The sequence below is a fragment of the Mobula hypostoma genome, chromosome 4 (genome assembly GCF_963921235.1).
Source record: "Mobula hypostoma chromosome 4, sMobHyp1.1, whole genome shotgun sequence".
In the NCBI taxonomy this organism is placed as follows: Eukaryota; Metazoa; Chordata; class Chondrichthyes; order Myliobatiformes; family Myliobatidae; genus Mobula; species Mobula hypostoma.
In genome coordinates, this window is record NC_086100.1 from 201,728,681 (window position 1) to 201,755,627 (window position 26,947).

General features: G+C 43.8%; 1 long non-coding RNA gene across 1 annotated transcript; it reads left to right on the forward strand.

The window, feature by feature from the left end:
- LOC134345035 (uncharacterized) lies at positions 1-26,947 on the forward strand. The gene is made up of 3 exons (XR_010017598.1): positions 1-21; positions 25,082-25,171; positions 26,909-26,947. It is a non-coding gene; the product is annotated as an uncharacterized LOC134345035 (long non-coding RNA).

A 26,947-nucleotide genomic window follows, 5' to 3' on the forward strand; every position in this document is an offset into this window, starting at 1 on the left:
GATGAAGAGGCGGAAGGATGGGTGAGTAAGTTTGCAGATGATGCGAAGATTGGAGGAGTTGTGGATGGAGCTGTAGGTTGTCGAAGGTTACAAGAGGATATAGACAGGATGCAGAGTTGGGCAGAAAAGTGGCAGATGGAGTTCAATCCAGATAAGTGTGAGGTGATGCATTTTGGAAGGACAAACCAGAAGGCTGAGTACAGGGTTAATGGTCGGTTACTTAAGAGTGTGGATGAACAGAGGGGCCATGGGGTTCAAATCCATACATCCCTCAAGGTCGCTGCACAGGTTGATAGGATAGTTAAGAAGGCCTATAGGATCCTAGGCTTCATTAATAGGGGGATTGAGTTCAAGAGTAGAGAGGTCATGTTGCAACTCTACAAATCTCTGCTGAGACCACATTTAGAGTATTGTGTGCAGTTCTGGTCACCTCATTATAGGAAGGATATGGAAGCTATGGAGAGGGTGCAGAGGAGATTTACCAGGATGTTGCCTGGATTAGAAAACAAGTCTTCCGAGGCAAGGTTAACAGAGCCGGGACTTTTCTCTTTGGAGCGTAGAAGGATGAGAGGGGACTTGATAGAGGTCTACAAGATTATGAGAGGCATAGATAGGGTGGATAGCCAGTACCTGTTTCCCAGGGCACAAACAGCAAACACCAGAGGGCATATGTACAAAGTTAAGGGAGAGAAGTTTAGGGGAGACATCAGGGGTAGGTTTTTTTACACAGAGGATTGTGGGTACCTGGAATGACTTGCCAGGGATGGTGGTGGAGGCTGATACATTAGGGGTATTTAAGAGCCTCTTGGACAGGCACATGGATGAAAGAAAAATAGAGGGTTACAGGGTAGTGTGGGTTTGGTACTTTTTTTTTAGGAATATATGGGTCGGCACAACATCGAGGGCTGAAGGGCCTGTACTGTGCTGTAGTATTCTAGTGTCTAGTGAAAGCGAATGCAATAGCAGTGTTAGACAGATGCTTGAACAAACAGGACATGGGCCATACACAAGCTGGCCTTGGTTATTATGGCCTTTGATATTTTTCACATTCACAAATGGTAAAGGACTACAGCCAAAGTTTTATTTGTACCCTTAATCAGCTATTCAAAAGTGTAAAGCAGCGGCCAATAGATAAGTCTCTTTCCCTTCCAGCCCATCTGTATTTAATAATACAGTTGTGATCAACAACTGCTGGAGATGAGCGGAGGGATGGAGTGATCAAAAGCACGGCCCACGCACCACACTTCCAGAATACCAAGAAGTATCAACAGTAAATGCTCAGCAGGTCAGGCAGAGGCAGTGGAGAGAGAATATAGCTAACTTTTTGGGTCCACATGAGTGCAGATTTTTGGAATCTGGATCAACAACCTGTTGCAGGAAGTTGGTGAATCAAGCATGGGTAAAGGGGTCAATGTTTCAGGTTGAAACCCTGCACTGAGAGTGGGAAGGGCAGATGGCCAGCAGAGAGGCGTGAGGGGGAGTGGTGAGGCAGGAGCCCAAGGAGGTTGGTGTACTGAGGAGCAGTGAAGAATTTTGTACAGGTGGAGTTGAGTTGGGGAGTGAAGAGGTGGAATTGGGAGACAAAGTGGGAATACCCAAGTGCTTGAAACTAATAATAAAGCAGGTAACCGAGGGAAGAGATGAAAGACAGATGGAACTAGACATGAATGGGAGATATATGGGCTGAACCTCGTGTTGGACAGGCAGGAGGTGGAAGATAAACAATGGGGACTGATCTATCATCAGAATTAATATAATGCTAGTTTGCAGATGGTCATGAGGATGATATTAATCTGTTGGTAAAATGGGCAGAGCAATAGCAGATGAAATGTAATCCTGATATTTTTGGGGTGCCACGGTAGCAAGCCGCTGTTGCAATTCAGAGTTTAACTCCAGCATCCTTTGTAAGGAGTTTGTATGTCTTCTCTGTGGAATGTGTGGGTTTTTTCCAGGTGCTCCAGTTTCCTTCTACAGTCCAAAGAGCTAGCAGTTAGTAGGTTAACTGGTCTTTGTAAATTGTCCCGTGATTAGGCTAGGGTTGAATTGGGAGATTGCTAAACAGCGTGGCTCAAAGGGCCTATTCTGCGCTGTATCTCTAATTAAATACAAATGTGAGGCGGTACACTGACGAGGGATTAGCAAAGGGGGATATATACAGTGAATAGCAGGGCTACGTGCAGCAGCTCAGTGTACAAGGCCAAGGCTTCCTGAAGATGGCAGCACAGGTAGATAAGGTGGTGGTGAAGGCAGGTGGGTTACAGGTAATGGGAGCCAGGGAGTAGTGGTGTTAGGTGGCCCAACCCAAAACATCTCTACATTGGGAAGCAGGTTCTGGCTGTCCACCTCTTGTCTCATAATTTTATATAGCGCTATGATATCACCTCACAGACTGCTCCACTCTTCTGAAGGCAGGCCCATTCCTGATTATAACTCACATCCTCCAACAGAGCAACTCTTTGTGAATCTTTCCTGCACCCTTTTTAGCTTAATCACATCCTTCCTACAGGGTGCTGTACAGAATACTCAGAGTGAGGCCTAACCAACATTTTGGTCAACGGTAACATGATGTTCCAACTCTTTTACTTAGTGTCTTGGCTGATGATGGCAAACATGCTGAATGCCTTCCTCACCAGTCGTTGCTATTTTCAGGGATCTACAGTAGTGCTAGGAATTTTGTGAACCCTGCAGAATTTTCTCTCTTTCTGCATAAATATGACCTAAATGTGATCAGATCTTCACACAAGTCCTAAAGCTAGATAAAGAGAACCCAATTTATTAAATAACACAAAAATATACTTGTTCATTTATTAAGAAAAAATGATCCATAATTACATGTATTTGTTGGAAGAAATATGAAAACCTCTGGAGTAATGCCTTCTATAAAAGCCATTTGGAGTTAGGTGTTCCAATCAGTGAGATGAGATTGCAGGTGTGGGTTGTGGATGTGCCCTGCCCTATAAAAAAAGATACACAAAGTCAGGTTACTAACACAGCCCGGTCTTCTCAAGAAAGATCTGTTTATGTGCACCATCCTTGACCAAAACAACTTTGAGAGGAGCTCAGAAGAAGAATTGTAGAGATGTATGAAGCCAGAAATGGCGACAAAGGCATTTCTGAAGACCTTAGAGTTCAGTAAGAGAAATTATCTACAAATGGAGGAAACTTAGTACTGTTGCTACTCTCCCTAGGAGTGGGCATCCTGCAAAAATTACATCAAAAGCACAATGTGCAATGCTGAAGGAGGTAAAAAGAACCCAAGGGTAACAGAAAAAGATCTGCAGAAATCTCTAAAACTTGATAAAGTCTCTGTTCATGTGTCCACCGTAAGAAAAACACTGAACAAGAATGGTGCTCATGGAAGGACACCACTGCTCTCCAAAAAAACATTGTTGCACGTCTCAAGTTTGCAAAAGACCACCTCCATGTTCTACTACACAATGTTCTATGAACAAATGAGACAAAAGTAGCAGTAGAGATTGTGGAGGCATTAGTAATGATCTTTCAAAATTCATTGGACTCTGCATGGAGCCAGAGGACTGGAAAATTGCAAATGTCACTCCACTCTTGAAGAAAGGAGGGAGGCAGTAGAAAGAAAATCAGTGGTTGGGAAGACGTTGGAGTCAATTGTTAAGGATGAGGTTATGGAGTACTTGGTGACACAGGACAAAGCCAACATAGTTTTCTTCAGGGAAGATCTTCCCTGGCAGACCTGTTGGAATTACTTGATGAAATTACACATAGAATTGAATTGACTTTGTTTCTTACATCCTTCACATACATGAGGAGTAAAAATCTTTAATTATGTCTCTGTCTAAATGTGCAATCATAGTAATTTATAATAAATGGAGCGGTCAATGTAACATAGAAATATACTCAAATCAGCCTGAGTTAATCAGTCTGATGGCCTGGTGGAAGAAGCTGTCCCAAAACCTGTTGGTCCCGTCTTTTATGCTGCGGTACCATTTCCCGGATGGTGGCAGCTGGAATAGATTATGGTTGGGGTGACTCAGGTCCCCAATGATCCTTCAGGCAATTTTCTCATATTGTCTTTGTAAATATTCTGTATCACAGGAAGTTCACAACTACAGATGCACTGGGCTGTCCACCACTCTCTGCAGAATCCTGCGATTGAGAGAGGTACAGTTCTCATACAGACAGTCAGGATGTTCTCAATTGTGCCCCTGTAGAAAGTTCTTAGGATTTGGGGGTCCATACCAAACTACCTCAACTGTCTGAGGTGAAAGACGCACTGTTGTGCCTTTTTCACCACACAGTTGGTGTGTGGTCTGGGTAATGTGGATGCCGAGGAACTTAAAGCTGTTTACCCTCTCAACCCCATATCCATTGATGTTGATAGGAGTTAGCCTGTCTCCATTCCTCCTGTAATTCACGACGAGCTCCTTTGTTTTTGTGACATTGAGGGAGAGGTTGTTTTCTTGACACCGCTGTGTCAAAGAGATGACTTCTTCCCTGTAGGCCACCTCGTTATTAGGCCAATCAATGTATTGTCGTCGGCAAATTTAATTAGCAGATTAGAGCTGTGGGTGGCAACACAGTCATGAGTATACAGGGAGTAAAGAAGGGGACAGTACACATCCCTGAGGGGTTCCTGTGTTGAGAGTCAGAGGGGTGGAGGTGAGGGAGCCCATTTTTACTACCTGCCGGCGATCTGACAGGAAGTCCAGGATCCAGCTGCACAAGGCAGGGTCAAGGCCGAGGTCTCCGAGCTTCCTGTCGAGCCTGGAGGGAATTATGGTGTTGAATGCTGAATTGTAGTCCAAGAATAGCATGCTCACATAAGTGTAGCCCCCCCCCCCCCGGCCACCCTCAGGGTCGCTCAGCTCGCTGTCATCTAGGGAAACAGCCCTCGGCCCCGCCAAACTGGGTAATTCGTTTGTGTGGATGCTGTGTGATGTACCCCACCCCGCCCAAATAACAGACAATACACCAGATACGATTAAATGATTTACAGTTTATAGATATTACTGGAACTATATAATTAAGATAGAATAAAATATAAAAGGAAAATAAAAGGCGCCACACTTATCAAAGTTCAATCCTTCTCCGGATGTGTAAGGACGGTACGTAGAGCTGTGGCTATTGCATCATCTGTCAATGGGTTGTGTCGGTAGGCGAATTGTAGGGGGCCCAGTTTGGGTGGAAGGATGCTGCAGATGTAATCCTTGACCAATGTCTCAAAGCATTTGCTTATTATTAAGGTGAGTGTGACAGTACGCCAGTCGTTTAGACATGTTACCTTTGGCTTTTTGGTACAGGGGCAATGCTGGATAATTTGAAGCAGGAGGGCACTCTACACTGAAAGAGGGAGAGATTAAAAATATCTGTAAACACACCTGCCATGTGTGCTGCACACATCCTGAATACTGGCCCTGGGATGATTGGTTAGGTACAGAAGGTTAGTTAGGAATGTTCAATCGTTAGGTATTACTATTGAAGTAGTAAAATGGATTCAGCAGTGGCTGGATGGGAGATGCCAGAGAGTAGTGGTGGATAACTATTTGTCAGATTGGAGGCCGGTGACTAGTGATGTGCCTCAGGGGTCTGTACTGGATCCAATGTTATTTGTCATATACATTAATGATCTGGATGATGGGGTGGTAAATTGGATCAGTAAGTATGCAGATGATACTAAGATAGGTGGTGTTGTGGATGATGAGGTAGGTTTTCAGGGCTTGCAGAGAGATTTAGGCCAGTTAGAAGAGTGGGCTGAAAGATGGCAGATGGAGTTTAATGCTGATAAATGTGAGGTGCTACATTTTGGTAGGACTAATCAAAATAGGACATACATGGTAAATGGTAGGGCATTGAAGAGTGCAGTAGAACAGAGGGATCTAGGAATAATGGTGCATAGTTCCCTGAAGGTGGAATCTCATGTGGATAGGGTGGTGAAGAAAGCTTTTCGTATGCTGGCCTTTATAAATCAGACAATTGGGTACAGGAGTTGGGATGTAATTTTGAAATTGTACAAGGCATTGGTGAGGCCAAATTTGGAGTATTGTGTGCAGTTTTGGTCACAGGATAGGAAAGATGTCAACAAAATAGAAAGAGTACAGAGAAGATTTACTAGAATGTTGCCTGGGTTTCATCACCTAAGTTACAGAGAAAGGTTGAAGAAGTTGGGTCGTTTTTCCGTGGAACGTAGAAGGTTGAGGGGGGGACTTGATAGAGGTATATAAAATTATGAGGGGGATAAATAGAGTTGACATGGATAGGCTTTTTCCATTGAGAGTAGGGGAGATTCAAACAAGAGGACATGAGTTGAGAGCTAAAGGGCAAAAGTTTAGGGGTAACATGAGGGGGTACTTCTTTACTCAGAGAGTGGTAGCTGTGTGGAACGAGCTTCCAGCAGAAGTGGTTGAGGCAGGTTCGATGTTGTCGTTTAAAGTTAAGTTGGATAGATATATGGACAGGAAGGGAATGGAGGGTTATGGGCTGAGTGCAGGTCGGTGGGACTAGGTGAGAGTAAGAGTTCGGCACGGACTAGAAGGGCCGAGATGGCCCGTTTCTGTGCTGTAGTTGTTATATGGTTATATGATGTCTGGTCCCAGAGCCTTCTGATTCGTTGGAAACATCTGCATACCTCAGCCTCAGAGATGACCAGGTTGCAGATTGTAGCGGTGGCTTTCCTCGGAGGTTCAGAGTTAGTGACATTGAACCAAGCGTAAGAGCGATTGAATTCATCTGGGAGAGAGGCTGCGATGTTGTCGGCACCACAATGTTTGGCTTTGAAGTCTGCGATGGTATGCAACCTCGCCACAAGTCGATAGATAAAAGGGATGCAGTGGATGTTGTATATTTGGACTTTCAGAAGGCTTTGACAATGTGCCACATGTGAGGTTGCTTACCAAGCTAAGAGCCCCTGGTATTACAGGAAAGTTACTAACATGGTTAGAGCATTGCTGATTGGTAGGAGGCAGTGAGTGGGAATAAAAGGATCCTTTTCTGGTTGGCTGCCAGTGAGAAGTGGTGTTCCGCAGGGGTCAGTGTTGGGACCACTTCTTTGTATGCTATATACCAATGATTTAGATGATAAAATAGATGACCTAAAATTGCTCCAAGTTATGTGCAGGACTGACCAACAGTTACCGGAAACGTTTGGTTGAAGTTATTGCTGAACAAGTGGGGGGCGCACACCAGTTACTGAAAGCAAAGGTTCACATACTTTTTTTGAACAAATATATGTAATATTGGATCATTTTTCTCAAAAACTAAATGAACAAATATAATGTTTTTGTGTTATTTATTTAATTGGGTTCTCTTTATCTAGTTTTAGGACTTGTGTGAAGATCTGATTACATTTCAGGTCATACTAATGCAGAAATAGAGAAAATTCTACAGGGTTCACAAACTCTCTAGCACCACTACATACCCTGAGGTCTCTGTTCAATAATACTCCAGACAGCTCTATCATTCACTATGCATTATCCTGCCCTCGTTCAACTCGCCAAAACACAAAATTTCACACTTGATTGACTTGAGTTCTGCTATCATTTTGTCCCACTTTACACAGTGATCTCGCTCTTGTAGCCTTAGACAACCTCCTTTACCGCCAATTTTGGTGTCATAAGCAAATTAACTCATCATTGCCACCTACATTCTCATCCAAATCATTAACATGTATGACAAACTGCAGGGTCCTAACACTGATCCCTGCAGCACATCACTGGTCTCAATCCTTAAATCTGTAATACAGCCCTCGAATACCACTTTTTATCTACTGTCACCAAGCCAATTTTGGATTATGTTTGCCAACTCAACTTGGATCAATGTGCTTTAATATTCCAGACCAGCCAACCTAGCAAGACCTATTAGAAGCCTTCCTAAGATCGATGTAATTCATGTCTACTGTTCTCCTTTCATCGATTTTCATGTTTCCTCCTCAATTATATTTGCAAGGCAGGATACTCTCTGCACAAGGCCATACTGGCTCCCCCAAAATGCTGGAGGAAATCAGCGGACCAGGCAGCATCTATGGAAAAAAGTACAATCGACGTTGCAGGCTGAAAGGTCAGCTGAACTTTTTTCCATAGTGCTGCCTGGCCTGCTGAGTTCCTCCAGCATTTGGTGTGTGTTGCTCTGATTCCCAGCATCTGCAGATTTTCTTTTATTTGCATACTGACTCCCAAATCAGTCCCTACCTTTCCAAGTGAACAGAAATCTTATCCATTAAAATTCATTCCAGTCATTTCCTACTGATAAATGGCTCATTGTCCTGTAATTTTCTGGTTATGCCTGTGATCCTTTCTAGTTTAGAGACCAACTTCTGCTGTCTTTCAGTCTTCAGGTATATCAGCCAACAATAATAGAGACACAAAAGCCTTTCTCAGAGCTCTGGCAACTGAAAAATATCAGGCTGACCTTCTCCCCATCAGCAATGCAAGCTGTTTTTGTGTCATCTGCATGCTTAATGATCACACCCCTCTGCATTCATATCAAAAGGATCCCAGCACTAAAATATTGAGTTTCTCTTTCTATCAATTCAACCTGACCCGCCTAAATTCTGCAGAATTTGGGGTTTTTATTTCTAATGTGCAGCACCTTTTTAACTTTCAATAATAATTTAGAAGGATTATTAAACTGAATTAGTACCTCTATTTCTATTAACTCTAATGCTATCAACTTGCTAGTTATTTCCAGAATTTCCTGACTTAATTTTCTCCTTCATGGCAAGCACAGATAAAAACACTTTGCTGCTGTAATTCCAAGTGTTTCCCTTGTCTCTTGCATCTGTGTACATACATCTATTGATGCTTCTGGACACACCTTCAGTGATGTTCCTGGAATCATCGGGTGTTTCGGGTCTTTCAACGTCATACAACCTCCTCCAGGTGACCCAGCCGGGGCTGATCAGACCCCAGCTTGTGTCCAGATGGCTAGCTACTTATGACTCCATGGCTCCCCTCTTTTGAGCCACAGCCATCTTGAGGCCCTCTCTGCCACATCGGTGATACTGCGGATGGCTCTCCTCTTCCTCTCTCCCTCGATGCCCAAAATGCTGAAGGCTCTAACTAAGGAACGGGCTACGAATCCCCTACAGCCAACCTCCACTGGGAGACACCTCGCTCTCCATCCAGCCTGCTGACAGTTGCTGACCAGTCCTGCGTACTTGGAGAGCTTCCTTTCAAAGGCCTCTTCCAAGCTATCTTCCCATAGGACTGTCAGCTCCAGCAGCCCCACTTGCTTAGTCGGCTCAGACACTAGGACAATGCCTGGTCGCAGGGTGGTGGCTGCGATATGGTGGGGAATTACATACCTTTTATTCGTCAAAGAGAAGGCCATTGTTTTGCGCTGTTTTCCAAGAACAAGAGCCACCATTTCTTCAGCCAAGAAAAATTTTTTTTTAAACTGCAGATATCAGAAATTTGAAGTGAAATCAAAAGATGCAACTCAGCAGATCAGGAGGTACGTGTGGAAAGAAGAGTTAACATTTCATGTCTGAGACCCAAGGGAGTGGCTGAAATATGAGAGATCAGACCCCAATTCTCAGATATGTGCCCTGGGCTGCATCTCCTCCTCATCTTGTGTATGAGACTTTATAATATAATGGAAATAAACACATTGATATGCACATTACAACACCCATCCGTCTGTAATTAATGTACAATGCCACCATTTTATATCTCTGGTGAACTGGTCCAGCCTGTGCTCACATTAAGTCACACCTTATTGGTTTGAGTCTTCAACATGGACAGAACATTTAGACTTCCATGGTCCTGCTGTAGAAAGTGGGGACAGAGGCTTCAGCATGATATTCAAGATTGTTTAATGTCATTTCCAGTACATGTGTAAAGGAGAACAAATTAATTGTTACTCTGGATCTGACGCAGCTCAAAAAATAAGATAAAGTGCACAATAATAGTTTTTTAAAACTTTAAATATAACCACAGAACCATAGAAACTACAGCACAGAAACAAGCCTTTTGGCCCTTCTTGGCTGTGCCGAACCATTTTCTGCCTAGTCCCACTGACCTGCACACGGACCATATCCCTCCATACACCTCCCATCCATGTATCTGTCCAATTTATTCTTAAATGTTAAAAAAGAACCCGCATTTACCACCTCGTCTGGCAGCTCATTCCATACTCCCACCACTCTCTGTGTGAAGAAGCCCCCCACTAATGTTCCCTTTAAACTTTTCCCCCCTCACCCTTAACCCATGTCCTCTGGTTTTTTTCTCCCCTTGCCTCAGTGGAAAAAGCCTACTTGCATTCACTCTATCTATACCCATCATAATTTTATATACCTCTATCAAATCTCCCCTCATTCTTCTATGCTCCAGGGAATAAAGTCCTAACCTATTCAACCTTTCTCTGTAACTGAATTTCTCAAGTCCCGGCAACATCCTTGTAAACCTTCTCTGCACTCTTTCAACCTTATTTATATCCTTCCTGTAATTTGGTGACCAAAACTGAACACAATACTCCAGATTCGGCCTCACCAATGCCTTATACAACCTCATCATAACATTCCAGCTCTTATACTCAATACTTTGATTAATAAAGGCCAATGTACCAAAAGCTCTCTTTACGACCCTATCTACCTGTGACGCCACTTTTAGGGAATTTTGTATCTGTATTCCCAGATCCCTCTGTTCCACTGCACTCCTCAGTGCCTTACCATTAACCCTGTATGTTCTACCTTGGTTTGTCCTTCCAACATGCAATACCTCACACTTGTCTGTATTAAACTCCATCTGCCATTTTTCAGCCCATTTTTCCAGCTGGTCCAAGTCCCTCTGCAGGCTCTGAAAACCTTCCTCACTGTCTACTACACCTCCAATCTTTGTATCATCAGCAAACTTGCTGATCCAATTTACCACATTATCATCCAGATCACTGATATAGATGACAAATAACAATGGACCCAGCACTGATCCCTGTGGCACACCACTAGTCACAGGTACATAAATACATATGATAGTTTATAATAATTGTATGTCCATAAAGTGACGCTAGGCACAGGAGTGTCTCTACACACGATGACTCTGAGAGGAAATGGTAAAGTCGTGGTGTTTGGGGGCTTGGAGGGTTTTGATCAGCTGTGCATTTAGCACTGATCCACTCTCAGCAAGATTACAAGTCATTATTGCAAATGACTTTCCTTGTAAAGCTAACATATTGGCTTGATTCACAAATTAACAATACGAAACATGAAGGGGTTAGTGACGCAGCTTCTCAGATTTCAATCTTATCCACTACTATAAGACACCAGTGAGCTGATACTGGCATCATGCCACAGGCATCAAGTAAAATCAACAATTCTCCAGCTGCTCTTTCAACCTCAACTTGCTGACTCACAACAATTTCAAAACTACATTTAGCACAGATTACAGAAAGAAGGGTAGAGAATAAAGACTGACGTTCACAGTTCCAAGAAAAGTTTCCCTGTTGGTGCAATTCCCAAAGGAATTGCAAACAATTTATTTCCGGAGAAGAGTCTACAGGGCACTGTAACACAGAAACGAGCCCTTACATCTACACAATCCGTGCCGAATTGTTATCCTGCCCACAACTGGGCTGGAGTCCTCCACAGCCCTCCCATCCATATACCCATCCAATTTTCTTATGGAAAAGTATGGAAACTGAACTCGCATCCACCCAACCCCCGTGGAAAAGTCCTCACCTATTCAGTCTTTTCTTCTTACTCAGGTCCTACACACCTGACGACATCCATGTGAGTTTTCTCTGTACTCTTTCAGCCTTGTATCTCTCCTTCAGGTAGGTGACCAAAACTGCACACAATATTCCAAATGAAGCCTCAGCGATGTCTTATACAACTTCAACAAAATAGCCCATTTTCTGTACTCCATACATGAGGAAGACAGCAGATGCTGGAAATTCAAAGCAGCTCACATAAAATACTGGAGGGAGGAACTCAGCAGATCGGGCAGCATCCATAGAAACAGGCAATGTTTTCGACACAACCCTGTACTCAATACTTTGATTTGTAAAGGCCAACGTGCCAAAAGCTTTTTTTATAACTATCTACCCACTTTGAATGAATTATGGGTCTGTATTCCCAGATCTCTGTGTTCTACCACACTCCTCAGTGCCCTCCCATTCATTGTGTAAGACCTACCTGGTTGGTCCAACTGAAGCGCAACACCTCACACTTGTCTGCATTAAATTCCATCTGCCATTTTTCAGCCCATTTTCCCAGCTGGTGTAGATCCTTCTGCAAGCCAAAATAGATTTCCTTACTGTCCACTGCACCCCCGACCTTGGTGTCACCTGCAGATTTGTGATCCAGTTAACCACATTCTCATCAAATCACTGATATAGATGACAAACGACAAAGCACCCAGCATCGATCCCTGTGGCACTCCACTAATCACAGACCCCGAGTCAGAGAGGCAACCATCTACTACCGCTCTCTGGCTTCTCCCACAAAGCCAACATCTAATCCAGTTTACTACTTCATCATGAATGCCAAGCAACTGAACCTTTTTACCAGCCTCCCATACAGGAACTTGTCAAATGCATTACTAAAGTCCATATAGACAACATCCACTGCCTTATCTTCATCCACTTTCCTGGTAATGTCCTCGAAAAGCTCTATAACATTGGTTAGACGTCACCTACCACGCACAAAGCCATGCTGACTCTCCCAATGCCTATCCAAATACTCATATATCTGGTCCCGACGAATACCTTCCAATAACTTTCCCACTACCGTTGTCAGGCTCACCTGCCAATAATTTCCTGATTTATTTTTAGACCACTTCTTAAACAGCAGAACAACAATGACTACCCACCAATCCTCCGGTACCTCCCCTGTCACTAAGGATGATTTCAATATCTCTGCTAGGGCCCTGCAGTCCCCGCACTTGCCTCCCGCAGGGTCCAGGGGAATAAGTTGTCAGGACCTAAGCATTTATCCACCCTAATTTGCCTCAAATCAGCAAACACGTCCTCCTCTGTAATCTGTACCGGGTCCACGAAGTCGATGCTGCTTTACCTCACTCTGTGTCTGTCTCCTGAGTAAGTACAGATGCAAAAAAATTCATTTAAGATCTCCTCCATTTCTTTCTGCTCCACGCATGGATTACCATTCTGATCTTCCAGAGGATGGATTTTGCCCCTTGCAATCATTGTGCTCTTAACATATATGTAGAATCTGTGAGTATTCTCCTTCACCTTGTCTGCTAGAGCAACTTTGTGTCTTCTTTTAGCCCTTCTGATTTCTTTCATAAGTGTTCTCTTGCATTTCTTATACTCCATAAATACCTAATTTGTTCCTACTTGCCTATACCTGCCATTCACATCCATTTTTACTTAACCAGGTCCCCAATATCTCTTAAAAACCAAGCTACCCCAGATATTCTGTTTTATTCCGACAGGCCTGCCAGATGCCAGGGTCCGGGATGTTTCAGATTGGGTCCACAATACCCTGCAGTGGGAGGGAGAACAGCCAGAGGTCGTGGTACATATTGGTACCAATGACATAGGTAGGAAAAGGGAGGAGGTCCTGAAAACAGACTACAGGGAGTTAGGAAGGAAGTTGAGAAGCAGGACCGCTAAAGTAGTAATCTCGGGATTGCTGCCTGTGCCACGTGACAGTGAGTATAGGAATAGAGTGAGGTGGAGGATAAATGCGTGGCTGAGGGATTGGAGCAGGGGGCAGGGATTCAGATTTCTGAATCATTGGGACTTCTTTTGGCACAGGTGTGACCTGTACAAAAAGGACGGGCTACACTTGAATCCCAGGGGACCAATATCCTGGTGGGGAGGCTATTGGGGAGGGTTTAAACCAGAATTGCTGAGGGGTGGGAACCGAACTAAAGAGACGGAGCAAGAGGCAGTTGGCTTACAAATGTATATATATATATATATATATATAGAGCCACCCTCAGACTAAACACAAAAGAAAACTAACCTCAAAGCCCTGGCAACCTGAGGCTTATAACTGCTAAGCCCCTCCCCCTAGATATATATATATATCGTTTTTTTTCCAGTCTTTGTTTTGTTTTGAGGTAAATAAAAGCACCTCAATCTGTCTTTGTGACTCAAGCCATCTGGTTATTTTTCTGAAACAATTGACCTACAGTTTTTTTGTGACAGGCTTTCAGACAGGAACTTGGAAGCATAAATTGGGAACAGATGTTCTCAGGGAAATGTACAGAAGAAATGTGGCAAATGTTCAGGGAATATTTGTGTGGAGTTCTGCATACATACGTTCCAATGAGACATGGAAAGGATGGTAGGGTACAGGAACCATGGTGTACAAAGGCTGTGAAAATCTAGTCAAGAAGAAACGAAAAGCTTGTGAAAGGTTCAAAAAACTAGGTAATGATAGAGATCCAGAAGATTATAAGGCTAGCAGAAAGGAGCTTAAGAATGAAATTAGGAGAGCCAGAAGGGACCATGAGAGGGCCTTGGCGGACAGGATTAAAGAAAACCCCAAGGCATTCTACAAGTACGTGAAGAGCAAGAGGATAAGACGTGAAAGAATAGGACCAATCAAGTGTGACAGTGGAAAACTGTGTATAGAACCAGAAGAAATAGCAGAGGTACTTAATAAATACTTTGCTCCAGTATTCACTACAGAAAAGGATCTTGGCAATTGTAGGGATGACTTACAGTGAACTGAAAAGCTTGAGCATATAGACATCAAGAAAGAGGTTGTGCTGGAGCTTTTGGAAAGCATCAAGTTGGATAAGTGTCTGGGACCGGACAAGATGTACCCCAGGCTATTGTGGGAAGCGAGGGGGTAGAGATAGCCCAAGAAATTATAGACCAGTGAGTCTTACTTCAGTGGTTGGTAAGTTGATGGAGAAGATCCTGAGAGGCAGGATTTATGAACATTTGGAGAGGTATAATATGATTAGGAATAGTCAGCATGGCTTTGTCAAGGGCAGGTCGTGTCTTACGAGCCTGATTGAATTTTTGAGGATGTGACTAAACACATTGATGAAGGAAGAGCAGTAGATGTAGTGTATATCGATTTCAGCAAGGCATTTGATAAGATACCCCATGCAAGGCTTATTGAGAAAGTAAGGAGGCATGAGATCCAAGGGCACATTGCCTTGTGGATCCAGAACTGGCTTGTCCACTGAAGGCAAAGAGTGGTTGTAGACAGGTCATATTCTGCATGGAGGTCGGTGACCAGTGGTGTGCCTCAGGGATCTGTTCTGGGACCCTTACTCTTCGTGATTTTTATAAATGACCTGGATGAGGAAGTGGAGGGATGGGTTAGTAAGTTTGCTGATGACACAAAGGTTGGGGGTGTTGTGGATAGTGTGGAGGGCTGTCAGAGGTTACAGTGGGACATTGATAGGATGCAAAACTGGGCTGAGAAGTGGCAGATGGATTTCAACCCAGGTAAGTGTGAGGTGGTTCATTTTGGTAGGTCAAATATGATGACAGAATATAGTATTAATGGTAAGATTCTTAGCAGTGTGGAGGATCAGAGGGATCTTGGGGTCCAAGTCCATAGGACATACAAAGCAGCTGCGCAGGTTGACTCTGTGGTTAAGAAAGCATACGGTGTATTGGCCTTCATCAATCGTGGTTTTGAGTTTAAGAGCCAAGAGGTAATGTTACAGCTATATAGGACCCTGGTCAGACCCCACTTGGAGTACTGTGCTCAGTTCTGGTCGCCTCACTACAGGAAGGATGTGGAAACCATAGAAAGGGTGCAGAGGAGATTTATAAGGATGTTGCCTGGTTTGGGGAGCATGCCTTATGAGAATAGGTTGAGTGAACTCGGCCTTTTCTCCTTGGAGTGACAGAGGATGAAAGGTGACCTGATAGAGGTGTATAAGATGATGAGAGGCATTGACCGTGTGGATAGTCAGAGGCTGTTTCCCCAGGGCGCAGTTTTAATGTGCTTGGAAGCAGGTACAGAGGAGATATCAGGGTTAAGTTTTTTACACAGAGAGTGGTGAGTGCGTGGAATGGGCTGCCGGCGACAATAGTGGAGGCAGATACCATAGGGTATTTTAACAGACTCCTGGATAGGTACATGGAGCTTAGAAAAATAGAGGGCTATGGGTAACCCTAGGTAATTTGTAAGGTAAGGACATGTTTGGCACATCTTTGTGGGCCGAAGTGCCTGTATTGTGCTGCAGGTTTTCTTTATTTCTATGTTTCTACATACAAACTTCATATTCTCAAAACTTCACTTTTGAAGGCCTCTCACTTACCAAGTATACTTTGGCCAGAAAACAGCCTGTCCCATCCACACTTGCCAGTTCCTTTGTGATACAATCAAAACTGGCCTTTCTCCAACTTTAAATCTCAACCCCCGGAGTAGAGTTCTCTTTTTCCATATTTACTTTGAAAATAGCGGCATTGTGGCCACTGGATGCAAAGTGTTCCCCTGCACAAACCTCTGTCACCAGCCCTGTCTCACTCCCTAAAAGCAGTATTGCACAGTCTCTCATTGGGACTTCTACAAACTGATTAAGAAAACCTGCCTGAACATATTTGATAAACTTTATCCCATCTAGTCCTTTTACAGTATGGGACTCTCAGTCAATTTGCGGACATTTTTAAATCATCTATTATAACAACCTTATGTTTCTTGCAACAGTCTGCAATTTCTCTACAAATTTGTTCCTCTAATCCCTAGGACTGTTGGGTGATCTGTATTGTAACCCCATCAACATGGTCATACCTTTCTTATGTCTCAGTTCCACCCATAACGCCTCAGTAGATGAGTTCTGCAGCCTGTCCTGACTGAGCAGTGCTGTGACATTTCCCCTGACTCGTAACACCACCCCTCCCTGTCTGTACACCGAAAACTACGGAACCCCAGAATTCCGGGTGTTGATCCACGCCCTGAGCTCATCCGCCTCTCCTACGGTACTTCTTGCATTGAAATATACGCAGCTCAGGACATTAGTCACCCCATGCTCAATCTTTTATTCCTGACTTTGTCTGAAGTCTTACCAATATATGTCTCCACAATCTTTCCACTAACTGTTCTGACACTCTGGTTCCCATTCCCCAGCAACTCTAGTTTAAACCCCACAATGCAGCATTAACAAACCTCCCCGCTACGATATCGGTCCCCCTCCAGTTCTGGTGCAAAACGTCCTTTCTGTACAAGTCCCATCTCCCCTGGATGGGAACACAGTGATCCAGAAACCTCATGCCCTTTCTCCTTCCCCACCTCCTTAGCCACGTGTTTAACTGTGTGATCTTCCTAATTCTGGCCTCACCCGTTTACATGGCATGGGTAGCAATCCTGAGATCAGAACCCTGCAGATTCTGCCCTTTGACTTAGCCCCGAATTCCTTGAATTCCCTATCATCACTCGTCCTACCCATGTCATTGGTACCTACGTAGACCTCAACTTCTGGCTGTTCACCCTCCCACTTAAGAATGCTGAGGCCTCGATCTCGGACCCTAGCACCCCAGGAGGCAATGTAATATCCAGTACCTTTCTGACCCCTTCACTAATGAATCCCTATTACCACAGCGTGCCTCTTCTCCCTGCTTCCCTTCTTCGTCACAGAGTTAGGCTCAGAGCCAGTGACCCAACCACTGTGACTTTCCTCTGTTAGGTCACCCCCTGACAGTGTCCAAAGTGTTATTAGAAACATAGAAAACCTACAGCACAATACAGGCCTTTTGGCCCACAGAGTTGTGCAGAACATGTCTCTACCTTAGAAATTACTAGGCTTACATATAGCACTCAATTTTACGAAGCTTCATGTACCTATCCAAAAGTCTCTTAAAAGACCCTATCGTATCTGCCTCCACCACTGTTGCCGGCAGCCCATTCCATGCACTCACCACTCTCTGAGTAAAAAACTTACCTCTGACATTTCCTCTGTACCTACTCCCCAGCACCTTAAACCTGTGTCCTCTTGTGGCAACCATTTCAGCCCTGGGAAAAAGCCTCTGACTATCCACACGATCAATGCCTGTTATCATCTTATACACCTCTATCACGTCACCTCTCATCCTCCGTCGCTCCAAGGAGAAAAGGCCGGGTTCACTCAACCTATTTTCATAAGGCATGCTCCCCAATCCAGGCAACATCCTTGTAAATCTCCTCTGCACCCTTTCTATGGTTTCCACATCCTTCCTGTAGTGAGGCAACCAGAACTGAGCACAGTACTCCAAGTGGGGTCTGACCAGGGTCCTATATAGCTGCAACATTACCTCTCGGCTCTTAAACTCAATTCCACGATTGATGAAGGCCAGTACACCATATGCCTTCTTAACCACAGAGTCAACCTGCACAGCAGGTTTTGAGGGGGATGGCCACAGGTGTACTGTACTCTGCACTGACTCCTTAACTCCGTTCCCCTTCCTGACTGTCTTTCAGTTTCCTGTGTCCTGCACCTTGGGTGTAACTATCTCTCTATATGTCCCATCCATCACCCCTTCAGCCTCCTGAATGATCCAGAGTTCATCCAGTTCCAGCTCCAACTCCTTAAGCTGGATTGTTAGAGGCTGCAGCTGGATGCTCTTCTCACAGTTGAAGTCATCAGGGGACATTGCTTTCCAACATCTGCAAGAGCAGCATTTCTCTATCCTGCCAGGTGCCTCTACTGTCCTCACTGAGCAGATATAAAGAAGGAAAAATAATAAATCAATTGTGGGAAAAAATTTACCTCCAGCTTTTCGCTTTCTCTCACTCAAGCCTTTCCTTGCTGAGGCCTGAAAGAGCTAGAATTCCCATCCAACAAAGGCTGTTACACTTGCCCCGCCTTACTTTAATTTACTCTTGCCAATGAATCCCCATCACTGATTGGCCGCTGCTCATCACACCGAACTGCCACGAGTCAAAGGCTTGATACTCACTCAGCAAACCTGAGTGACTGACATCTTCTCACGCTTTGGATCTCCAGTCGGCCACCACTCAAAACTGGTCCTGAGTGAATCACATCCTGTCACTTCCACTGTCCCAACAGCACAAATCAGTATACCTTCCCAGGTTCTCAACTCCCCAGTTCTGGGATAAAGACTATGTATTCACCTTGCCTTGGCCTTCATGATCTAAGACAGTCTGCAGGATCAGCCCTCGTCCTCCTACACACCGAAGGAAAAGTTCTGACGTGCTCAGCATCTCTCTAAAACACAGTCTCCCAAGGCCCAACATCACCCTGTAAACCTCTGACAGTAGATTAACCCAAACTAAACACAATATTGAAAATGTGGCCTTACCAAAATGGTGTACAATTCCAACAACCCAAATTCTAAATTCTTCAAAATCAGTGAAACAATGGCAAATAAGTCTGGACCCTTCAAACACACCAACCCCTGTGGGACAACCTCAGGGGCCTGCCACCATCTCCCTCTACTCCGTCCTGCCAAACCAATTGTCCTGCTTTCCCTGGATACCCTGTGATCTTACCACCATGAGCAGCCAAACATGTGAAAGCTTATCAAAATGCAATAAGCAGAGCCTAGACAGGCCAGAGTGACACTTCCCCTTCCCTCCATCACCTCTCTCCATCAATTCCCCCTTCACTCACCAACACCTTCTCTCCATCACCTCCCCCTACACTCCCCTTCCCTCCGTCATATCCCAACAATCCCTGCTGTCATAACCATGGACTCAGCAATTGCGCTGGTGTATGTGAACGTGTCTCCAATCATCTCATTCTGATGGTATTTAACTCCATTCTTTTCGTTTATGCGGTTGTCTAGACTTGAGCAAAGCACAGCAATCTTTCGTTGCCTGTTTGCATTCGGCCTTGCCTGAGAAAATTGGACTGTCGAGTCAGCTGACTCTGAAGACTAGCGGTATTCGTTTTATATTTAACTTTTCCTTGCAGGCACATTGTTGGCTTCGTTTTCCATTTGAAAGTTTTAGTTAACAGTCATGTTTGGCCAGAGTTTATTGTTTTCTTTTCCCTCTAACTCTGTTCGTATTAAAGTCTGTGAATTATTGACCTGCTTCAGTGTCTCTTGCTCCACACTTGGGCCATATCTGACGTAGTGGCAGCAACAGTTGACCACACAAAGATGGACCCAGCAGAGAGACAGCAGCTGAGCTTGGCTGAGAGATCCTTTGGTCAGGTAAGGAACAAGCTACAGGCAATGGAATCTGTTCTGAGTGAAGTTATGGAGGCAATGAGGCAGATAACCTCATGCTGACAAGCCCAGTCTCATTTGGAGGAACGGGTATCATCCCTAGCTGCAACGGTTGAACAGCTCACCGCAAACAGTCGGACTTGGGTGTCTGCGATTTCCGCTCTCACGGCCGCCGTCCACGAGCTCACTGTGGACATCCAACGTCAACTGACAACCGTTAACGTTCTCGCCAATGCAATTCAGCAGCCTCGGGCTGCGTCAGTCCCACTCACAGCACCTCACAGGTCCTCCTTTTCTACGGCCCTGACCATCTTTGCGACTAATGCTCCCACTCCCACTCCTCGACCAGAACTAACTCCCGCCTTCAGACCCCCACAGACTCCTGCATCTGTACAGGACCCGAGTATTCCACCACCAGGCAGATATTCTGGTGATCCCAATGGTTGCAGGAATTTTATTACCCAGTGTGAGCTGACATCCAGGCCCTGACTGGTCGATCTGATGATGATGTGCAAAAACTGATGTACATAGCTAATCTTCTTAACGAACCTCCACTCAGCCTGTCCAACGCTTTACGGGAGCAAGGATACCCCGCAGCCCAGTGGTTCCAACATTTTGTGGCGGAGTTAAGGAGCATTTTTGATCTTCCAGTACAGGGTCAGGAGGGCTGCCCACCAACTCTTGGACCTGCACCAAGGAAGAGGAATGGCGAGAGATCCCCCCTCATCCTTCTGAATTCCAGTGGGTACAGACGCAGAGCCATCAAATGTTCCTCATATGATAACCCTTTCATTCCTGGAATCATCCTTGTGAACCTCCCCTGGACCCTCTCCAATGCCAGCACATCTTTTCCAAGATGAGGGGCCCAAAACTGTTGACAATACTCAAGGTGAAGCCTCACCAGTGCCTTATAAAGCCTCAGCATCACATCCCTGCTCTGGTATTCTCGATCTCTTGAAATGAAACCTACAAGTTGACCTTCAGGGTGTCCTACACAAGGTCTCCCAACTCCCTCTGCGTCTCAGATTCCTGGATTTTCTCTCTATTTAGAAAATAGTCCCCATATTTATTTCTACTATGAAAGTGCACGACCATGAATTTTACAACATTGTGTTTCATTTACCACTTTCTTGCCCATTCCCCCAATCTGTCTAAGTCATAATATGATTAGGAATAGTCAGCATGGCTTTGTCAAAGGCAGGTCGTGCCTTACGAGCCTGATTGAATTTTTTGAGGATGTGTCTAAACACATTGATGAAGGAAGAGCAGTAGATGTAGTGTATATCGATTTCAGCAAGGCATTTGATAAGGTACCCCATGCAAGGCTTATTGAGAAATTAAGGAGACATGGGATCCAAGGGGACATTGCTTTGTGAATCCAGAACTCGCTTGTCCACAGAAGGCAAAGAGTGATTATGGATGGGTCATATTCTACATGGAGGCCGGTGACCAGTGGTGTGCCTCAGGGATCTGTTCTGGGACCCCTACTCTTTGTGATTCTTATAAATGACCTGGATGAGGAAGTGGAGGGTTGAGTTAGTAAATTTGCTGATGACACAAATGTTGGGTGTGTTGTGGATAGTGTTGAGGGCTGTCAGAGGTTACAGCGGGACATTGATAGGATGCAAAACTGGGCTGAGAAGTGGCAGATGGAGTTCAACCCAGATAAGTGTGAGGTGGTTCATTTTGGTAGGTCAAATATGATGGCAGAATATAGTATTAATATAGTAGTGTGGAGGATCAGAGGGATCTTGGGGTCCGAGTCCATAGGACACTCAAACCTGCTACGCAGGTTGATTCTGTGGTTAAGAAGGCATACGGTGTATTGGCCTTTATCAAATGTGGGATTGAGTTCAAGAACCAAGAAGTAATGTTGCAGCTATATAGGACCCTGGTCAGACCCCACTTGGAGTACTGTGCTCAGTTCTGGTCGCCTCACAAGGGAAGGATGTGGAAAGCATAGAAATGGTGCAGAGGAGATTTACAAGGATGTTGCCTGGATTGGGGAGCATGCCTTATGAGAATAGGTTGAGTGAACCCGGCCTTTTCTCCTTGGAGTGATGGAGGATGAGAGGTGACCTGATAGAGGTGTATAAGATAATGAGAGGCATTGATCGTGTGGATAGTCAGAGGCTTTTTCTCAGGGCTGAAATGACTAGCACGAGAGGGCACAAGTTTAAGGTGCTTGGAAGTAGGTACAGAGGAGATGTCAGAGGTAAGTTTTTTACACAGAGAGTGGTGAGTGCGTGGAATGGGCTGTCTGCGGCAGTGGTGGAGGCGGAAACGATAGGGTTTTTTAAGAGACTCCTGGATAGATACATGGAGCTTAGAAAAATAGAGGGCTACGGGAACCCTAGGTACTTCTAAAGTAAGGACATGTTTGGTACAGCTTTGTGGGCCGAAGGGCCTGTATTGTGCTGTAGGTTTTCTATGTTTCTAAGTCCCTCTGCATCCTACCTGTTTCCTCAATACTACCTGCCCCTCCACCAATCTTTGTATCATCCACAAACCTGGCAACAAAGTGATCTATTCCATCATCTAAATCATTTATATACAGTAGTGGTCACCAACCTTTTAAAGCCCAAGATCCCCTACCTCGACCTCAGTGAAAGGCAAGATCTACCTACTAAATTGTTTAGAGATAAAACAGCTCAGATTGTACTTCTAATTTGAGGCCTTTTATTTGGGCTAATTGTATTTGAATTACACAAAATACTTTTGTCAAACTTTCAAATTAATTCAAAGAAGAAAACACTGTAACTAGCATATCAAACAGGCCATAGCTGTATTTCTTTAAGAATATTACAATACTTCACACCTTTAATTCTAAGTTTCATTATTTAATTTTATTTCAACATGAAAAATATACGAATAAAAATTGACTGTTGCAGTCAGTGTGATGACTGGGGCTGAATACTTATTGCTAGTTCCCTGAAATTTGGCTCATAACTACAGACAGCCAGTCTGAGACAGTCTGTGAGGTGTCTGTCAGTAAGTCTGCTCCTGTACTTAGATTTAATAATTTTCATCTGTGAAAATGCAATTTCACACAGATAAGTTGGCCCGAAGTAGGCACTGACTTTTAGTGCTATAAAACCAACGCGCACACCGTGCATTGCTCAGCCCCATCAGTAGTAATTGCCACCAGTTTATGAATGGGGTTGTCACTTTCACGGACATATTTTTTAAACTCATTGTAAATATCCTCACCTCTCATTCTCTCCTTTAATTGCAAAAGAGTGAGGAAGTCCTCCTTTGTTGTAAAATCCTGGAAAGCCATTCTGACAAATACAACAAGCTGAGCTGTTTGCATTACATCCAGGGATTCATCGAATTGTAGTGAAAAATATTCACGTCCTCTGATAGTGACTCTACCCTCCTTGTCACTGTTGCAGGGCCAAGCGGGATATTATATATCAAAGTTACTGGTGAACGCAGCAGTAACTTTGATGTGTGTTGCTTGAATTTCCAGCATCTGCAGTATTCCTGTTGTTTGCGGGATACTATATATTGCAGTTGTAGTGCCGTTTTTGTTTTTAAAGTCATTAAAACAGTCTCTGTGGTAATGGCCATTGCTTCCTTGAATAAATCACCATCTGTAAAAGGCTTCTTGTGTTTAGCCAAAAGGTGACTTACACGAAATGATGCTTCAAAGCAACCTTATTTTGAGCAGCATGTTTTGTGAAAAACGATCGCTGGGCCTTCAACCCCGATTTCAGCTCCTCAACTTTCCAGGCACGAATTGCGCTCTTTGGGGGGTGGGTGTCTTTAAATTTCTGGTGGTTGATGTTGTGGTGCTGCTCCAGATTCCCTCTTTTAGTCAGTGCTTGTGTTTGGTGGCACAACTTACATACACACTTGTCTTTCACCAAGGTAAATAGAAATTCCTCTTCCCATTCTAAATAAACCAGAATCTGCTGTATTGGATGGACAGGGCTTATTTACTGTAAACCAAAGTGGCTTCTTGCATGGTAGGTCATGTCTAACCAATCTTAAAGCTTTTTGAAGATTAAACAAGAAATTTGTGTCTAGATGCCTGTGACTGGTGTCACAGGGATCAGTGCTGTGTCTGTTATTGTTTGACATCTATACCAATAATCTGGGTGATAATTGATCAGCAAATTTGTGGATGACACCAAGATTGGGAACAGAGTGGACAGCGAGGAAGAATATCAAAGGTTGCATCACAGGAACTGGTAAGTTGGTGAGGCTGAACCTGGAGTAATGTGAGTAGTTCTGCTCATCTACCCACGGGAAAGAAAATTGACATGGATGTTGCCGGGACTTGAGTACCTGAGTTATAGGGGAAGGTTGAAAAGAATCACAGACCAACACGTCCATGTGATTCTGCTCCTGTGTCCCATGAAATATTTTAGGAGAATCTGAGAGCATGGCCTGGATGGTGGGGGTCCTTGATGATGGATGCTTATTTCTTACAACAGTACTCCATGTAGATGTGCTCAGTGTTGGGGAGGGCTTTAACTATGATGGACTGGGCTGTACCCATTGATTTTGTTGGCGTTTCTTTTCATTGTTTTTCCATACCAGGCCGTGCTGCAGCCAGTCGATATACGCTGTATCACATATCAATAAGCCTGTCAAAGTTTTAGATGATATGCCAAATCTTAGCAAACATTGAGAAAGTAAAACTATTGGCATGCTTTTTTTGTAATGGTACTTAATTGTGAGACCCGGGACAGATCGTCTGAAATGTCCAGGAATTGAAATTTTCTGACCCTCTCCAACTCTGATCACCGATGAGTACTGGCTCATAGCTTCCCCCACTTGTAGTCAAAAATTCGTTCTAGGAGACTTAATGGGCTGATTGGTCTGATTCTGCTCCTGTGTCCCATGGTGTTCTGGTCTCAGTCCATGCAGGCTCTGAGGTAATCACATTCCCACACCTATTTCCCTCCAAACTATTCCTGTTCACATTCTCTTTCACTTATTCCCCTGACAACCTGCTGTCAGGGAAGCTCTTCACATTAGCAGTGGGGTCAAGAACAGGAGACTGTAGAATGAAGGGTCTTGGCATGAAACATCAACAGTTTATTCCTCTCCACAGATACTGCCTGACCTGCTGAATTCCTCCAGCATTTTGTCTGTGTTCTTGTAGAATGAAGATGTTTTGTAAATAAACTAGGAGTGATGGAAGGTAATATATTTTTACACTTCAAATATTTAAGGTCTGGATGCAAATGTCTCTTAATAGTGGATGCAGATTGATATCTCATTTTCACCCATGACTGACAGCATTGCCCAGAGTCCCCAGGAGTGTGACACTCACAAATGCTACACTATTTACAATCTGTTCCACTGAAGGGACAAGGTTGGCGAATGTCTCAAACCTTCCAAACACAATTTTAGCACTGAATCTCCCTTAACCAGGACAAGGGGCAGGGACAGTGACATTGTCACATCAGCAGACACATCATAATGAGATGCATCATCACCATAGGATTTAAATTCTGCTCAGCTGGAGACTCGAGACAGATGTAGACGGGCAGATACCATGGATTCTCCCATATCTACACAGATGGTTCAAATATCCAGCAAAAGGTCATTCAGGTATTTCTCTTTATGTTCATTAATTTCATGTCGGACAATGAGTGAGGTTGTGGATGACACCAAAATGAGTGTGTGGTGAACGTGAGGATTGTCTGAGTTTGCAATGGGATGGAGACCATCTGGCAAAGTGGGACAAGAAAGGGCAGGTTGCACGTAACTGGACAAGTGTGATTTTCGGAAGTTAAACCAGAGTAGAACATAGAGAGTAAATGACAGGGCCCAAAGGGGTTTGTAGAACAGACACACCGAGGGGTAGAAGTACACTGTCCTCTAAAAATGGTGACTCATTTGGACAGGATGGTGAAAAATGTGTGGATGAGTTGTCATGCTGTGTAAATTAGACTTTTGTTATTTAACTTGTCCTGAGAACCCCTTTCTATTGCTCTTAGAGATTCTAATACTGTTCAGGGTACAGTATTAAGAGAGGGGACAAACTACACAAGGTTTTGTTATATGCGGATAACCTGTTAGTTTATAGTTCAGATCCAAGGAAATATATTCCTTCTATGTTATCAATATTTTCTGAAATCAGTAGTTTTTCTGGTTATATTACCGTTTCTGCTCAAAGTGTGATTGCCTTTTCGACTTCATTGGCTTGGAGAGCCATTTTACTGAAATGGAAGGATTCTAATCCACCTGCTGTCTTTTTTTGGCTTTCCTCCATTATGTCCTGTTTAAGCTTAGAGAAAATAAGCAGTCAGACATTTGATACAACTTTTAAATTTGAGCAAATATAGCGACCTTTTATTCTATATTTTCATTTGATTTGATTTATTGCTGTTCCAATTATTTTTTTTTCGAAGTTATAGATTTGATCACAAATTCTTTCCTTTTTATTTGGTTGTAACCTCCAAATGGACTGGGCAGTGGGTTTTTTTCCCTTCATTTTAAATTTAAAGCTTTTTTTCCTCTCTTTATGAATTGATAAGAGGACAATTCCTTGTCCGTTTTTATTATATATTGCATATTTGCTTATTACTATGTATGATTATGATCATATCTATTTCATCTTTTGTTTATATTGTTGCTGATATACATATTTGAGATAATTCTCCCCTTGTCTGCATATATGTTTCCTCTAAATCAATAAAAAGATTAATAAAGAAAAGATTTCTCATGCTGTGACTCAAAATATAAATGTTCCTGTCGTTGTCTAGTTGTAAGCCAGTGAATATTTTTCCTCTCTTTTGTTTCCTTTCATGATGAAGGGTCTCAGCCTGAAACGTCGGCTCTGCTCTTTGTCTTAGATGCTGCCTGGCCTGCTGAGTTTCTCCAGCGTTTTCTGTGTGTTGCTTGAATTTACTTTTTCTTTCTTCTCCTTGAGGGGCAAGAGTGCCAGAAACCATGAAACATGATTGTGCAC